The 13,248-nt window shown below is 48.6% G+C and overlaps 1 protein-coding gene and 1 pseudogene across 6 annotated transcripts in view; both read right to left on the reverse strand.

Moving 5' to 3' along the window:
* Positions 1–6,275, reverse strand: part of MGAT5 (alpha-1,6-mannosylglycoprotein 6-beta-N-acetylglucosaminyltransferase) — a 309,086-nt gene extending 302,811 nt beyond the window's left edge. For 3 of the 6 annotated variants that reach the window (XM_087819890.1, XM_087819887.1, XM_087819886.1), the window contains exon 1: positions 4,489–4,561. The gene's annotated coding sequence lies outside the window, so the exon portion shown is untranslated. Of the gene's footprint in view, positions 1–4,192; positions 4,265–4,488; positions 4,562–6,070 lie in introns of those variants that run through there. The other 3 variants (XM_016206246.2, XM_087819888.1, XM_087819889.1) reach the window with 3 other exon arrangements.
* A 1,296-nt stretch (positions 6,276–7,571) lies between these two features.
* On the reverse strand, positions 7,572–9,132 carry LOC107531994 (mitochondrial fission regulator 2 pseudogene; annotated as a pseudogene).
* Between the last annotated feature and the right edge of the window lie 4,116 nt (positions 9,133–13,248).

A 13,248-nucleotide genomic window follows, 5' to 3' on the forward strand; every position in this document is an offset into this window, starting at 1 on the left:
TCTAAGACTTCTCTTGGCTTTCACTGGAAAGAAGGTACTGGCTAGTACAGGGTGAGGTTCTCAGCCTTAACAACTAAGCATAGTCCAGCAAACATGGGCCCTGGACCTAGACCACCTGGGCTTGAATCCTCCCCCTGCCACCTGCTAGCTGTGTCTGGCCTTGACCAGGTTTCATGAACTCCTAATGTCTCAGCCTCTCTATGTATAAACTGGAAATGACATTAGTATCTACCTCAGTGTTGCAATGAGTAAGTGAAATACAAAAGAAGCATTTGCGATTGTGTCAAATATAGGAGATACATTTTTTCATCACCATCTCTATTTTCTTGCCCACCTACTCTTAAAATTTCTCCAAGACATATAATCTCTACACTGAACAGCAACACAACACACTCCCAAGGGGGGACTGAGCCATGAAAGAGATGCAAACTGTTATAGTGGAAGACTGTGCTGGGTAAGATACTTAGGAAAAGCATCTAGCCAGCATGACAGGATTTACAAGCTGTCTGTGCTCAGAACTGCAATACTAAGAAGAGGCGGGTCCACAGAAGTACGTGGGCAGCTCACATTCCCTCAAGGGCCAGCCACAAAAATCACAGAGGGATGCAAATAAGCGAGGCCTTTATTATCCTAGGGATAACTTTGAAGCGCTAACTTTTTTGTAAGTATCTAAATTACAAACACTGGTACTTAACTCTGACAAGTAACAAAGTACTTGGATAATGCCACTCCTGACTTCACCGGCAACAGAACGGAGAAATACTCCTCAGCCATCCTAGGTACCAGCCCCAGCCAAGGTCAAGGCCCAGAAGGCATAGCCACAGGCATAGCAGAGGGGCTGTGAGTTTACAGGGAGAACTGCTCCCACCAAATCCAGCTACAAGAGCTTATCCCCTTTGCCTCTCCTGATTTTTGAGGCCAAAGGGTCCCCGCAGAAAGGCCTCTGTTTTCTTTCCAGAAAGTTGTGTATTCATACAAGAGAGCTGTAGGATTTTGAAGAAATCGTGATTCCTCCAACCGCTCTCATGCACACATACAGCCTTCCAAATGTGACAATGTAGGGGAAGGATGCATTTAGCTGTGGCAATGAAAAAAACACACACAAGTAAATAAATAAAACAGCGCAAGTGGGCAAACACAGCTCAAGTCCCAACTCTTCCAGCTGAAAACATGGTTACAGTCCTAAAGCTCCGGGGACCCACCTTGGCGGCTTTCCAAGAGCTATTAGTTTGCATTAACACACTGAAAGAGAAGGTCAGATAAATTAAAAGTGAGGAGGTAATTTTGAAAAAGGCCATCTTTATACCCAGCACCAGCACAGTGTGGCTCATGGTGGCTGCCCAATAAACACTCAATGAGGACACCTGCAGCTGGCACAGAGGTCACCAAAACTGTGCTCGGATTTTTGATGTTGACAGAGGATGCAAGAGAGTATAGGGACATGGCTTAGATTAAAAACTTTAAGATGGGGAGAACTTTACTCGGTTTCACACAGAAATTTAAAAGCATGGCTTTATTCAGGCTATTAAGAGGGACTCTATACTTCAAAGCAATTATGAACTTTGAAGGCAGCCTAGTAAAACATGCACTGACAAGTACCAAATTCATTTCTGACCGAAACCTCTCAACTGTCACCCACGTGGCACTCTCCCCCCAAATATAAAATGATTTCCTCTTTTTTTTTTTTTAAGTATCTGATTTCTGCAACACATACACCTTCCTTCAGCCAAGACTATCTGTTAACTGTTCACCTGACACCAGGATCCTTCCCCAAACTTTGACATCCACCATAACAAACCCCCAGAGACAACACTCCTGATGGCACGTGCTTTCCCGAGACCTACTATAATCCCATCAGCACAGAATACCAAGCCCAGCTACCACCCCACCTTCCTAGAGCCAAAAGGCCCAGATGCAGGAGCAGAAGAAGGTAAAAATGAGTCCCCACTGCTCTTGGGACGGAGCCGAGCAACTACCCACCCAGATGACCACAGAGCAGAGGACACAAACTTTCCAACCCAAGTTTTACTGATGACCGCTCTTTGCAATTCTCTAGACATCGTTGCCTGTCCCCTGCCAAAATCAATCTAAGAGTGACTCTGCAGGGGCTTAGATAGATCCCAAGCTACGTGGAGCATTAGGAAAAGTCATGTCAAACGTCAGAGTGCATCTAGACCAGATCCTGAGGAGCCAGAGACGTCAAAGGCCTCCCCCTGGGCGAGGATCACAGGGGGAATCTGACATCAAAAGCTTTGGGAAGCCAGCTGGGCAGAAGGCTGGTTGGTTATTTTTAAACTGAGGAAACTGAATAGGAAAGGAGAAAATTTGAATTTCTGTGATCTCCTGAGGTCCCTTCCAGCCCCAAGATGCTACCAAAGAACACTGCATCTGTACGCACATATGCCCATGTTTCTTTATAAAAACCTACATGGATGTGTGGCTATATATAAATGAGTACTGTACTCACACTTCCAAACACACAGCGCTCGACATGGGCGCTGCTGAGGTCTGAAAGCCCCTGAGCGGCTCTGCAGCACCTGCTGAATGAAACACACAGATGCCACTGGCAGATCTGGGCGAGCCCCTCAGCCTGGGTGCCACGGCAGTCTGCCTTCAAACCAACCAGTGCCCCCCGTGTAGGGGCAAGCCGGGCAAAGCCCCAGACCAGGACTGCAGACTCCTGTCTCCTCACGACTCCAGTCACAAGCCTCCTAGATCCGGAAGGCAGGCTGGAACACGGGGAGATGAAAGGAAAAGCCCAAAGCTTACGGCCAGGTACCCGGCTCTGCCAGAGTCTGGTGTCAGGCCGAGCAGCTTCCTTTCCTCTCCTGCCAGCCGATGAAAGGGGCAGCGGGGAAGGTCACCCTCTTCCCTGTCCGGCACCAGCTCCTGTCTCCGGCCTCTCCGTTTCAGGGCGACTACACGGACATCAACTTGGAAACTAGAGAAAACTTAAAAGACCTCTGGACAGGGGAGCTTTGCTCTCACCCTAACAGCCAATAAATTTAGGGTGCCAGCTTCCCGCTTGCCTCTTTAGAATGAGATCCTGCCTCTAACACTTGGATTCAAGTGTTTTCAAGTGCAGTGCTGCCATCCCACCGGATCCCCGCCCAAACCTCAGCTTTCTCCTCCGCAACTTCACAGCCTCCTAGGCGCCCATCGGTCCCTAACGGGGCTGCCAGAGCCAAGCGCAGAAGCGCGCCTGTCCAGGGCCAGGCCTCGCAGGAAGTGCCAGGAGTCCCGGGTCCCAGACTTGACCTGCAGCACCTCTGAAAACCATAGGCGTCGCCTTGCAGTGGCATCCCCCAGGCACCCAGCGCCCCGCTGGTGCTCCAAAGGCTGCTGGACGGGTGCGCGCGGCATCTTCCCTCCCCGGCGCGGCAGCGACGCACCCGAGGCTTTGTGTGTGACAGCTCCGTGCGCGCCAGGCCCGCGCTCACGCCCCCTTCCCCAGTCTGCTCCCCGCGCCGCGTCCGCGCGCCTGGCGAGCGCACCACGCGCGGGTCCACCGGGCAGGCGGCCCAACCCAACCGCCAGGCCTCCGGCCACCCGGCCTCCCGCCCCGCCCGGGCGACCGGGGTGTGACACCCACGCCTGTCCCCGGCTGCTGGGCGGCGGGAGAGGGAAGCGCCAGGGGCCGGGCAAAGGGGATGCGGGGAACGGGACGCCGAAGGGCGACGGGCGGGCGCCGCGCCCCCCACTCGAGAGCGCGCCGCCCCCAACTTCGCCAGCGGCGGGCGGGGAGGGGGCCGGGGCGCGGGCGACTCGGCAGGAAGTTCCCAGGGCCGCACTGAGCATGCTCTCGGGGAGTGTGCGCGGGTGTGGACTCTGCGCGCCCCGTGGCCTCTCCGGGCTGGCCCAGCGCGCCCGCCGGGTCGCGGGCCTCCGGCCGTCCCCAAGGACGGGGGGCACCGCCGGACTTCCCTGGTCACCGGGCCAGAGCGCCCGCCCGCCCGCCCGCCCGCCGCATCCCCGTCCCCTGGGGCCCCGCGCCGGCCTCCCTTCGTCTTCCTCGTCACTGAGCCCGCCCCGAGCGCCCAGGTCCCGGGGACCCCCAGCCCGGCCCACACCCCCAGCATGACCCCGCCAAAGCTCCTGCGCCGTCTGAGCGTCCAGCCGCCGTCCCCAGCGGCCACCTCCAGCCCGCACCACCGAACCCTCCTCTGGACAGTCACTAGAAAAGCCCACAAACCGCTTCTCCACGGGTCCTGGGGGCCTGCAGCCTCCCCTGGATACGGGCTGCCACGGGCAGGTGGGCGCCCACAGGCGCGTCCGCGGCTGCACCCCGGGTCCCGCAGGGCGGCCGCGGCCGGGGCACCCACGCAGGCGGCAGAGGGGCGGCGCGCGGAAGCCCCCGGCTGCGCCACCCTCGGCACGCGCGCTCGCCGCCCGCGCCCAGCCGCCTGCGCCCTCCGCGGTCCGCTCTGCGTGCATCTTCCCCGGGGATGACGAGTTTCGACGCGATCGCCCCGACCCAGCGGCTCTCACCTCCTTGTCGGGCAGCAGCAGCAGCAGCCGCCGGGAGCGCCCACCAGGCGCCGTCCTGCGGGGCCCGAGGCGCGGGGGGCGCGGGGCGGCGGCGCCCGGAGCCTGCGGTGCGGCTACCCGGCCGGAACGCGCCTGGGGCCACCGCCGCAGCCGCGGGAGCCGCAGGGCCGCCGCCGAGCTGGCCGCGGCAGGGACGGTCTGCAAACTCCCAGCCCTGGCGGCTGCGCGCGGCGCGTCCGCACCCGGCCCGGACGCGGCGGAGACACTCCTCCGGGGCTCCGCCGACCGGGGCGGGGGTCGGTCCGCAGTTTCTCCCAGCCCTCCCCTGCCGGACCTCTCCAACTTCACCCCGCCGCCCGGCTCGGGGCTCTGGGAGGCAGGGATTTCGGCCAGGGACGTTCGGCAAACTCCCCGCCCTCCCCGGCGGAGCGCTCAGCCAATTCGAAACGCCCCAGCCGCTCAGGGGCCGTCTGCAAACTATCAACCCTGGCTGAGAGGACTTCTATCCGTGCTATTCCGCAGCCCAAAGGGAGAGAGAAAGGAGAGTTTGAGCCCCGCCGTAAATAATATTCTAGCAAGGTCACGGGCAGTGTGCAAATGCTAATATAGCACCGCACCCTCCAGAGGGGTGCAGTCCAGGCCCCTGAGCACCGGGGCTCTTCAGCATTGTGAAGCCCAGGGCGGGAAGACTGGGAGCTCAGGCGTATCAAACGTGCCCTGAGCCTTTCCACCCTGGCAGAATGGGTTAAACGAAGCAATGCGAGTTTCCGCCACTTGGTTTTTGTAACCTTGGGCAAGCCACTTAACCATATGGATTTAGCTTCATGAAGTTATTTTGAGGATGAAATAAAATATATGTTAAGTACTTAGCAATGCCTGGCACATAGTAGGCGCTCAAGAAATGAATTCCATTTCTCTTTCTCTTCCCCCCTTCCACCCCCGTATTTTATGAATACTGTGGACAGGCTAGCCGAACACTGTACTGTTGTAAATGCAAAAGGAAATAAAACGTATCTCATGTCCTGAAGGCACCACAAAGAACATCGACGGACATGACATTAAATCCATGACCTTAAATCCAGCCCGAGGAGAGAGAATGTGCACATTTACATCTCTGAGCATTATAGATCCTTGTTAAGTGGCATTAGAATACAAGGATAGTGGCCTGGTGGGTTACTTAGGGGTAAAAATCACAAGGTTTATAACCCCAGTAAGTTCCAGGCCATGTAAACAGTCACTAGGTCAGGTTACTGTATGAGAGTCTATGTTCAACTTCCCCTTTTGTTCCCTGTAGGATTTCTCCACCCCCATTTCACTGTCCTCCCGGGAGTCTTCTTTCTCTAACGTAGATCACCCCATCCTCCTGCCACCTTCCCTGGCAGAGGCATTTAAAAACAAAGAATCGTGGAATTTTTGGACCCTAGAAATGACTTAATCCAACTCCCTCATTTTGTAAGTGAGCTCTCAGGCCACCGGGCTAGTTAGGGAAGTCTCCTGACTCCAAGATCTTAAGAGAATCCACCCTGCGGCCTCTCTTGCGTTGAGCTAGCTCTAGGCTCTAGACACAGTAGGTCAGTCCTACCTTTAAGTTCAAACCGGAGGAAATGACTTCAACATTTTCTGATCAGATGGGCCACAAATGATCAGCCACTTGGATACACAGCTGTCAGAAACTGTCCATGTGATGCTCAAGAACCACAGGAAATCCGTGCGGGCAGAACGATTCCTCTTAATGAGATCTTTTGGTGAAATCCCACGAATATTGGGAGGCACCTATTTCCCTCAGTCCCTTGGAAGAAAATAACAGCTCTGACTCTTCTGGCACTGGGAGGGAAATAGAAGAATGGTGACATCTGGTGGTCAGGACGTTCTGTGCTTTGGATACGGGTGGTACAGATTCCAACCCTAATTGATTTGCTTTGAAGCCAAGTTCCCGTGGATGGTTAATAATTTTACCACCTGGTTGTCTTGAGATTTCTGAAAGACATCAATCATTTATACTTTGTGGACTCACTGCTATAAGAGGATATTGCAGATGATTATTATTTCAGGATTTTTTAATGAATGTGTATGTGTATATAGAGAAAATAAAGATATAATATTCATATGTACACATGTTATATGTATTTCATATAGTAAAAATATGAACTAACATACTTGCAGTGCCTTTGAGGAAAATTAATCCTATCTCAATAGTTTTTCTTACAGAGTTAAGATTTTATCTTATTTTTCAAGTTACAAAGGCACATTTATTTTACATCCTATTTGCAAAGGAACAGAGTATAACTACAATAAGGAACAAAAGTAATAAAATGATGGGAATACATATTTACATAGCAAATATAGACAAAACTTATGAAGAAGATTCTTGAAATACTAGCTTTTCTCAAATCAGTTTCTAAGAATAATTCTTTATCACCTTCAGGAAGAATTTTTAGGAGGCCCAGCCTATAGGACTCAAACTATGACTATCTTAATGAAAAAATTATATTCTTTGAAAATCTCCAAGGTCCCGGAGGCCAGTTGACCAGATCACTACCAAATTTTAAAAGATTCAAAGACTCTTAAATTAGGATATCATAACTCCTTTAATAAATTGTTTTAAAAAACTCAAACATACTATAGTTTGCTGAGTGGTACAATACAGACTTATCTTACCTTAATTTCTTAATGCATTTAAAATGGTTTCTGTTCCCTTACAGTGAGACCTTACTGGTCTCTCAGGAGAAACATTGTCATTTACTATTTAGCTCTTAGGAAAATCATTCAAAGTGTTTACTCAGCCTTTACTAACATTACCATACATGAAAAAAAAAAATCAATATACCTAACTATCATCAGTAACCAGTTAATTGCTGGATCTTCCAAAACCAGAGGCAGGTATTCTTAAGAGTCAAGACTTAGCAGACCTCTGCACTGATACACCCTACTGTACACACTTCATTTAATTTTATTAACAGATTAACATGTAGTGAAAGACATGCTGGCATATTTCTGCAATCTTTCCTTGTAAGTACAGATACAGTTTGCGTTGCTTACACGTTGGTCACAATGCCTTTAGTGTTTGTCAGTCTTCCTTTAGTTCACTGTCCTTCTGACTGTGAAATGTGTTGTCCAAACCTTAAAGCTTCTGGACTAGAAAATGAAGAGGACTCCCAAGACCTACTTTCTTTGGAACCATCTTTTTGGAATGCAAATTTCAGCTTAAGTGCCTGGGATATTAAAGACACGGGATCCCATTACAATAACTAAGATCTGGAAATAGCCCAAGTGCCCATCAGTAGATGAGTGGATAAAAAAAGCTGTGGGACATTTACACCGTGGAATACTACGCAGCTGTAAAAAGAGGGGTTCCTTTACCCTTTGGGACAGCATGGAAGGAGCTGGAGAATATTATGCTAAGTGAAATAAACCAGTGAGAGAAAGACAAGTATCACATGATCTCGCTCATATGTGGAATCTAATGAACAAAATAAACTAACAAAATAGATCCAGAGACATGGAAGCATGAAACAGCCTGATGAATCTCGGAGGAAAGAGGGGGGCAGGAAGAGATTAACCAAAGAATTTATATGCATATATACATAACCCGCAGACACAGAGAGTAGGGTGGTGAAGGCCTGCAGGGGGCAAGGGGGACAATGGGGGAAAAAGGGGGGACATCTGTAATACTATCAAAAATAAAGACAAATTTAAAGAAAAAAGAAATAATGACACTGGATCCCAATGTGAATTGTATCTTTTCCTCTTGTGAATGGGTCTGCGTCCAGGTTCAAGAGCATGAAGTTTAATCTCACTCATATCCTTTAAAATATCTAACATTTTGGAACATCTTTGTTTTTCTGGGCTTTTGACTGGCGACTATAATTGGTCTTACAAGCACCTGGGTGCTCTTTGTTCATTTCAGTTGCTGAATTATCCAAGTCACAAATATTACTAAATCCTGGCTTTTCAAGAGGAGAACATGGAGGCTGTAGAGAAGAAAACTGAGGGGTGCAGAAGGAAGCACTGAACTTGAAAATGGGTCTGGTTTGACACTCAGTGCAGCAGTCCCCAATGATGGCACTTGTTCCAAACCGCCAGGCGCATCATGCCAATCAAAGGAGCCAGACTTTATGCTGTTTTTCAGTTCCTGCCTTCCCATGGCTGCAGCAATCTGAGAGCCCAGAAACGTTCATTCATCTTCAAGGGCAGCTATTTGTTAAATTGCAGCTTCACTTGCAGGCTGAGGATTTTTCATTGGTTTGTTATGTCTTAGAGCAGTGGATCCTAAACTAATTTCAAAGGATGAGAAAATTCACTTTCTCATCTTCTTCATTTTTTCAATATTTTTTCAGATTTTTTCGAAATCTGAGACAGCTATCTTCATCATTTGCCACGCACAAAATATCATCAAAAGATGGAACTATAAATCCAGTTGCTGTAGTCTGCGGAGTTCAAGGGCAGGATCAATTCAAAATCAGGCCTGGGACAATTCTTTAAAGGAAGAATTGCCCCAATAATACAAACCATACTCTGAGCTGATCCATAGCCTTTATTGCCCCAAATCTGCAAAACCTGGTCCATGGGAACGCCAAAATATTCCAGCATCTCTCTTAGGATATTCCGTACGAGAGACACCGACGAAGTGAACACAGAAGCAATTCAGAGGAGCATCACTCTTTATACCTACCTCCCAAACCGAGCCTCCCGCGAACACGCGAGGTCAAGCTAAGGTCCTTGCAGAACCCTGGCTGGAACCATCAGTCCCCCAAGCCCGACGGGCCCCCTTCCTGCTTCAAGAATCTCAGCCCCGAGCCTGTGCTCGCAGCAGCGCACCGTGGCTCGCAGGCCACAGGCCTTGAGGACACCCCCGCAGCTCGGGGCTGGGCCCTCCCTCAGCCCCTCCACAGGAGGCGCACCTGCCTCTTCGCGTGTCCCACCCAACCTGCTCCAGAGTTAAGATTTTAACTTATAGAAACAACTGCTAAAGGACACTGCTCATAGGCATACAGATGCTTACTAGGATGGAGCTGTACGTTTCATCACGTCCTCTCCCTCACAGTGGGATTTCAACAGTGAGAGCCCTGGCGGCTGACGGTCAAGGCCATTTCCATCCTTTGTGGCCAGGTATTGGGTTAATAAAAGAAGGATAATGGAGTTACTTCACCGCAATGCAGCAGCGTCTGTTGGGGTTGCTAAGTCTGCTCCATTCTTTCCATGTTCATCCCATGCGCCCTACTTCAGATAATTGCTCTGTTACAAACTTCAAAAGCACAGTTCTGTCCACACAATCAAGTCCATTGTTTCTCAGCATCTCCTACTGAGCTCTATCTGAATTATTCCTCATAACAACTCATAAAGCAGATTTTACTATACCTATTTTTAAAGATAAGCCAAGACTTTTAAAAAGTTAGTCAGTATGCCCACTGAAAAGCACTGTTATTTAGGGCCAGGGTCAGGATTGAGTCCAAAGCTTTTCTGACTCCAGAGCCTAAAATCTTCCTACGATACGGCCTACCTCAGGAAAATCAGGAAGAAATGAAGGCCAAGGCAGAAAGCACCCTGAAGAGCACACTAAGCACGAAAGAGGATATTAAGGTACTATATATACATAAACCACATTCCTTGACCTATTCAAATTGTAGGAAAATTATTAAGCAAGCAACAACATAACAATTGTGCATATACATGTTACAAAGGTGGGACCCAGGTGATTCAGCCTTGGAGCAGGTCTATGTGAAATAAACAAAGGAATTGTTTTTTCTTGCCCAGGACCTGAAATATTTTCTGGCTTGGGAATTGTTTACCATGTGACCCTGGTGGAAGTAAAGCCTCTGGTGGTGGAGGTGAGTGGTGGAGTTTTTAGGACAGCACTGCTAGAGTGGTACCCAGTGACCGATGCTCGATGTGGACAATGTAAGCTGGGGTGTCTAATATACAGCAGCAGGGGTAGCAATGTCTTCACCTTCCCAGCTCTATGACATGATTTTAGAAGTTGTTTCTAGATGCATATGCCTCTGAGCCTGACTCCGCCTTGCTTTTAAATAAATTCCTTTTCTCCTTATATCCCTCAGAGTAAGTTTTGTTGCCCGACTGATACATTAGACTAAAGATGCACATAGCCTCAGGGAAACAGGAGAAATCAGGGATGGGTGATCTAGTCTGATTAAGGCAGAGGATTGAAAATCCAGTTGGTTTAAAGGGTTTTGATGCAGGTGGCCAGTGGCATACAGTAGCAAAACATCCAATTATCAACCGTACTCACCTAAAACGAAGTAGCCATTACCTTGGCCGGTGTGGCTCGGTTGGTTGAGCTTTGTTCCATGCACCAAAAGGTAGGTCGCCAGTTGGATTCCTGGTCAGGTCTTATGTCCAGGTTACAAGTCCGATCCCCAGTAGAAGGTGTGCAGGAGGCAGCCAATGGGTGTTTCTCCCTCTCCTTCCCCTTCCCTCTCTATTTCTCAAAAATCAATTAAAAAAAACATATAAAATGAAGTAGCCATTGAAATCAAGCTTTGGCAAGACTAAGTAGCAGCTGAGGAATATAAGGACTATAGGAGTAAGATATTTTTGTTTTGTTTTGTTTTATGGAGTTGGACAGCTTAAAGAAAGAGAGCTCTAACTCCTAATAGCTTAGCTCAAATTCCCAAGTCCTCAGCTCAAAGCACATACATACCAGGGATTTTCTACGAGTTCTAAAACAAACAACAATAGTAACAACACAATTTCTTTTTTCTAGCAGCTGGAGGCTAAAATAGATAAAAACTAAAAACCAAAGTTTGACCTTGTGGGTTGCCTAATTACAAAGTCACTTAAATTCACAGCTTAAACATTCTCTTATTTGAAATCAAGGGCACTGATTAGAACAGAGGACCTGAGAACTGAATGGAGGGACATCAGCAAATCAGCTGACTTAATGTGCTCCTCGCCCCTTGAGCTCTGTGCTGGCTTTCTTGCCAAATGAAGGCAATGATGAGGTTCCTAGCACACCTCAAGAGGCCAGTTGAAAAGACAAACCCTGAAGGACAGAACTTACCCATCATAGGAGTTGTGAGCGTCTGCTAATTAGCAAAGGCAAAAATCTGGGGAATACATGTGGCGAGGGATTCTGAGAATTCTAGACCAAATAAGAAACGACATAGCCTTAGACCAGGCTGACTCTATTCATATGGAGACAGTTAACCAAAATTCTGGACTCGCCTGCTCAGCTGGCTACTGAAAGCTAGACTCCTGGGGCCTAGCATAAGCAACATGCTAGCTGGCACTCACGGAGCCCTTACTAGGTGCCAAGCACTGTTTAAAATACTTTTATATTCTAAGTTATTTAATCCTAAGAATAAGCTTTGAGATACATATTATCACCGTATGAAAGAGGAAACTGAGGTACTTAGAGGTTCAACCACTATCCACATGCAGCTTATAGGTGGTAAAGCTGAGACTCAGATCAGACAGCCTCATTCTAGAGTCAGCTTTTAAGGTCTATGCTAAAGTTCTTATAAAGAGAGATGCCAGAAATACCTGCCTTTTATGTAGAGGAAGGAATCCAAGAATTTAGGAAAATGATCTGATAGACTTATCAAGTGTGACCTACTTATCCACTCCAATACCAAATTCCCCAAGGTGGCCTCGAAGACATTGTGAAGTCCACTAGTGAGGGGAATGCCAGAATTTTTGAAGAGTTCTGCAGTAGCTTTTCTCTGTAGCATAGACCTCAGGACAAAGAGCTGAAGCTCTCACTCAGTTCCCGAATCTATTGCCCATCAACCTGGGGCCCCGTGATACAAGGGAGACTGGATACTTGCAACAGACACTGTTGGATGGCCGCCCAAAGCCATTCCCAGTCTCTTTCTCTTTGCTACATTCAACTAGAGTCTGGAAAGCCAGATTCTTACTTCCTCCAACTCTACAGGTAGACATGTGTGACCAGTTCTGGCCAACGAGATCTAAGGGAGAGTCTGCTGCGGGATTCTGGGAAAGATCATTGGCTTCCTCTTAACAGAAATTAGGAAGGAGATAGGTTCTCACCTTGGCCACCCCTGGCCTTCCTGCCTTTGAATGAGGTCATAATGCCTGGAGCACCAGCAGCCACCATTCAAACAGATAAGCCGAAGCTTAAAAGCCACTCCCATGATCAGCACTAGATGAGGATGAATGGTCCTTGAGGAACCTTTCCCACACTCTGTACCTCCAGGCCTCTTGCTATATGAGGGAAACAAATCCCTACTTGTTAAGGTATTATTGGCCCACTTTCCTGTCACCTGCAAACTGCTGCTTTCTTAAATGGTAGAGTAACCCTCGAGGACGGATTCAAATAGCGCCACAGGTACGTACTATGTGTCTTCCAACAACCAGAAGAAACCCCCAAATCGCTTATTTCCTTACTCTGTATTTCTTGAAAACCTTAAAGAGGATCTAAATACATTTATGTAATTTACAGCAATATATCAAAGAAAATACCCCTTTCTCCCTCTGTCTGCTTTGATCACACACACCGCTGCTCCAGAGAGCCTCGCTCCGTAGGTCTCCAGCTCCCTCTCTTTTCCCCTCCATCCCCAAGGTTTCTGTCTTTATAATGTAGACTTCCTGGCTTCTAACCTGCAAAACTGAGGAGGAAGGAGGGGCATTTGTAACTGCAAAATCCCCTCTGGAGACCCCCATCTCTCCTACATGATTAATTGTTGCTCCATCATATGTTTTATTTATAAGAACTGTGTTTATAGTTGCTTATAATGGACATTTCAGCATTTGAGATCCCATTACTTACCAACCTTCATCTTT

This window comes from Miniopterus natalensis, chromosome 8 (assembly GCF_054644295.1).
Source record: "Miniopterus natalensis isolate mMinNat1 chromosome 8, mMinNat1.hap1, whole genome shotgun sequence".
Lineage (NCBI taxonomy): Eukaryota > Metazoa > Chordata > Mammalia > Chiroptera > Miniopteridae > Miniopterus > Miniopterus natalensis.